Source organism: Gossypium hirsutum, chromosome A06, assembly GCF_007990345.1.
Source record: "Gossypium hirsutum isolate 1008001.06 chromosome A06, Gossypium_hirsutum_v2.1, whole genome shotgun sequence".
Taxonomy (NCBI): domain Eukaryota; kingdom Viridiplantae; phylum Streptophyta; class Magnoliopsida; order Malvales; family Malvaceae; genus Gossypium; species Gossypium hirsutum.
The window spans coordinates 14,996,475-15,001,221 of record NC_053429.1 but is presented as its reverse complement, the minus strand read 5'-3'; positions in this window follow the sequence as shown (position 1 = coordinate 15,001,221).

Sequence of the window (4,747 nt, the reverse complement as noted above, 5' to 3'; positions counted from 1 at the left end):
CAATTCATCAGAACTCAGGTATGTGTGTAGTTCTTAATACTGATGGTGTTGTTCACTCTGTGTCCGGTCTTTCTGCTGTAGGTGGTGTGTTACGCAACAATAAAGGGGAGTGGATCCTAGGTTTTACTCGTTTCTTGGGGAAATGATCTGCTACGATTGCTGAACTTTGGGGTTTGCTGGATGGTTTGCTTATCATTCAGAAACAAGGCTATAATGAGGTCATCATTCGATAGGATAATCTCGAAAATGTGATCTCGATCACTGAAAGCAAGGCTGGTGGTTCAAAAAAATGCACTTATTAAGAGGATACAACAAATTCTGGCATCAGAAGAAAATTGGTTCTTGACTTATGTTCCCAGAGAAACCAATCGGGTTGCTGATGCTTTGGCTAAAATATCACTGTCAAGTGGTTACTCCTTGCTTATTTTTGAGTCACCTCCTACCAGGATTAAATATATTTTGCAGGAAGATAATTTTACTGATAACTCCCCCATGAATCATCCTATGTAATCGTTTGTTTTGTTTACAAAAAAAAAAAGAATTAGCATAAAAGGAAGTAGAAATACCTTTAATGTGTATAGCTACTTCCAATCTATTAGATTTGATATTCAAAAAATTCAAATTTGAGAGTAAAGCAAGGAATGAGAGTATAGTGTTGTTGAAGAAATTTACACTTAAATCAGGCATCTCATGTAACAGCCCGTTTTTAGTCAAATCAGAACAGTGGTTTCGGGACCACAAATCTGAAGTTGAAATATTTATTTTATTGTTATTTTAATGTCTACAACATGATAATATAGTTGTGTGAAATTTTTGTTAAGAAATTTTATTGTTTGAATGCTTAATTCGATAAAAAGGACTAAATCGCATAAAGTGCAAAAGTGCAGTTCTAATAGTTAAATGTGTCAAATAGCTATGAAATTAAATAGTGGAGGTCCTTATGTTGTAAATAGACCATTATTAAGTAAGTGGATGAAGATGGACATCACTTATGTGAATTTTTAATGTTTAAAGTAAGGTTAAATAATTAATTTGGTTAATTAAATGATAAATTAATAAAACAAAAAGTAATTTTATTCATTCATCATCTTCCTAGCAGAAACTAGGGCATAGAAAAACCATGAAAAGAGTTTGAAGCATTCGACCTAGTCTTCTTGAGCATGTAAGTCCATTTTTGTTTCATTTTTAATGATTTTTATGTTTTTGAGATCGTTGCAACTAGGTTTAGCTGGCCTAGGGTGTAACAGCCCATTTTTAGAGAAATCAGAACAATAGTTTCGGGACCACAAATATGATTCCAGAATGAAAAATTATTTTAATATTATTTTATGGTCTATAATATGATAATAATGTTGTGTGAAAATTTCATAAAGAAATTTTATCGATTACATACATAAATCGATAAATGACCAAATTGTACAAGGTACAAAAGTTGAGTTCTAATAGCTAAAGGGATTAAATAGCTATAGAACTTTAAATTGGAGGTCCTTATATGGTAATTAGACCATTAAAAATGCTTAGTCATTGAGGATGATGATTCATCCATGAAAAATAAAATTAAAGAAAAGGACAAAATTGGAAGAATAAAAAAATAAAGGTGATTTATCATCTTCTCCAAATATTTTTTTATGGAAACCTTAAGAAAGAGAAATCAAGCTTTCTTGGTCAAATTAGGTAAGTATTTAAGCCTCCTTTTTAGTAATTTTTATATTTTTGAGATCGAGGTAGTTTAATCTATTTATTTTGGGGATCAATTTGAAAAGATATCAAAGTATAGAATTTTTACCATGGATGAATATGCTGAAATTATGAAATTTATGGTAGAAAATGAAAGGTTCTTGATAGATAAACAACTTTTACAAAGTGAATTTTGATGAAAACTTGATTTAGGGAGTAAATTGTAAAACTGAGAAATCCATGGAAAAATTATGATTTTATGAAATATATGGGTGGTAAATATTACATGAAAAATATGGTTAGGCTCGGAACAAAGATTAAATTGCATGGATTTTATTTTCCAAGTCTAGGGACGAAATCATCATTTATTAAAAGTTTAGAGGCAAAATGATAATTTTGCTTAAAGTGAAATTGGACTAAATTGAGTATGAATTACATTAAATTGATGTTAAATTTACTCGTATAGATCTGGATAAACCGAATATAGAGCTAGAACGAGGAAATGAGAAAATGTTGGATTAGTAGACTTTATGTACACGAACACTTATTGAGGTAAGTTCGTATAACTAAAGTGTATATGTTTATATGCTCAAATTGAATGTTGTGTATGTAAATTGTATAAATGCCATAAATATGTGAAATGATCACATATTCGTTTAAGCCCGATAAATGAAAGTGCCTGAAATAAATGATAATACCCGATAAGTGATAAATGATAAAAATGTTATTTTTATGCTTGAGTTGAATGTGAACATTTGAATTGCATAAATGCATAAATATATGAGATTGATCACATACCCGAAAATTGCCTGATAAATGTCAAATTTCATTTGAATAAATGAAAAATTGATGCATATGTGATTTCTCGAAATGAATGAGGTCCTGCATTTGTTGCTGATAGGATTTAGCTCTAACAAGTAATCCTATTGACCTCATTACAAATAGGATTTAGCTCGGACGGGTAATCCTGATATAATCTCTCTCGAGCATATGTTACAATTAGGATTTATCCTGGACTGATAATCCTATTATATGATATGTGGCTCGAGAGTGTGTTTCCTGATTAAGTGCCCTAATGGGTACCCCTGAATATGAATTGATGGATTTAATGATTTGTACACTTTGTGTGTACTACTTGAGTATCCATTGATATTTTCAATAATTCAACGGGTAAAATCCTAACATGAAAAGAAAAGGGTTTTTACATGCATCTGCCTGAAGAACATGAAAATGATGTTATATGAAGTATGGAAGTATGAAATTATGATATACAAACATGGGAATTTGTTTGATGAATACATTCATCTATGAGAATAGATTTGTACATCTCAAGTGTATTAACTATGTGATTATTAATATTTCAGTTGAATAATGAGCAAAGTTCTGACATGAAATATACTAAAAATTGAGATGAATTATAATATAATATACCTAAAATATGAAAATAATTTGTATATATGTTATATGAATACATGATGTGGAAAACATATGTGTATGAGAATCCGAATATTGTTGAGCTCATATATGTGTTTCTTGATGTTTATATGAAACAAGTTTCTAACAAGGGTGATGAGAATATGTGTTAGGGCTTGGGATCGAATGGTTGATTGTGATTTACATGTTTATCTTTAATATGAATAGTTGATCAGTTAATTACTAAGTTATATGGACTTACTAAGCATTATATGCTTACTTTGTTTTATTTTTCCCTGTACTATAGTAAATCGGAAGCTCGTTGGATTGGAAGCTCGATGGAGATCACTCATACTATTCATCGACTCAATTTGATATATAATGTAAAACAATTGTGGTTATAATGACATGTATATTTAAAATTGGTCAACGAATGGCATGTAAATATTTGTTAATGACTAGCTATTTGAATGGTTAGTTATGAACATATTTTTGGTGTTTATGTATAGAAGACTATATCATTATATATGTTTGAAAATGATTGATTAATAAAAATCAAAATGAGATATGTATTAAATTAGCATATTTGATAAAATATAAACAAATGTGAACGTAGTATTTAGATAGATATGAGTATAAATTGACATGTATAAGACTTAAATTTTGGTGTGAAAATGTGGTTGGTGAATGTGATAAATTGTGTATAAGTGTTGGTGTAGGTGCAAGGCTAAAAGGGGTAAAAAATAAAGCTAGGAAATGGCTTTATTTTGTCCACACTGGTAGACATAGGCGTGTGTCTTGACCGTGTGTGACACACAGCTTAGCACATAGGCGTGTGGTCTGGCCATGTGTCCCCTGCATCTTAAATTTTAGAAATAGAATGCTCAAAACTGAGTACACAGCTAGAGACCCGTGCGTGTGTCTCAGCCGTGTGGGTAACACGGCCTACCATACGGGCGTGTGTCTCAGTCGTGTGGGTAACACGGCCTAGCACAAGGGCGTGTGACTTGGCCGTATGATGCAAGTCAGAGAGTTACAGGGGGTGGGACACGGTCTGATGTACTAACATGTCATAAGGTCACACGGGCGTGTCCCTTGGCCACACGAGCGTGTGAGCCCTGCATTTAGGAAAAAAATTGAAATTTCATGAAAAATTTTCTGGGATCCCGATTAAGTCCCGATTTGATTCTAATGTTTATATTAGACCTCGAGGGCCCATTCAAGGGACAATATGATTAGTATTATACATGAATAGTAAATAATTTGAAATATCTGTAATTATTTTGTAAACTTTGGTAATGCTCCGTAACCTTGTTCTAGCGACGGATATGGGTTAGGGGTGTTACACAAGGACTGATTTGCAAAATTTTCAATGGTTTAGGATGTTTCTATTGATGAATATGTATGAGCTTTAATGATTAATGATAGATTATGAATGTTTGATGATAGTTATACAAGTTTTGTTAAGTGATTTTTAGTGAAAATGCAAATTAGGGATTAATTTGTAAAATGTTAAAATTTGGTGGTTAATTGTGAAATAAATGAAAGACATGGACTGCTAGGGACCTAATTGAAATTCGGCTAGCATGGGTTGTGTTTGAATTGCATAAATTTGTGATTTTAGAAATAAAGACTAAATTATAAAAATGTGAAACGT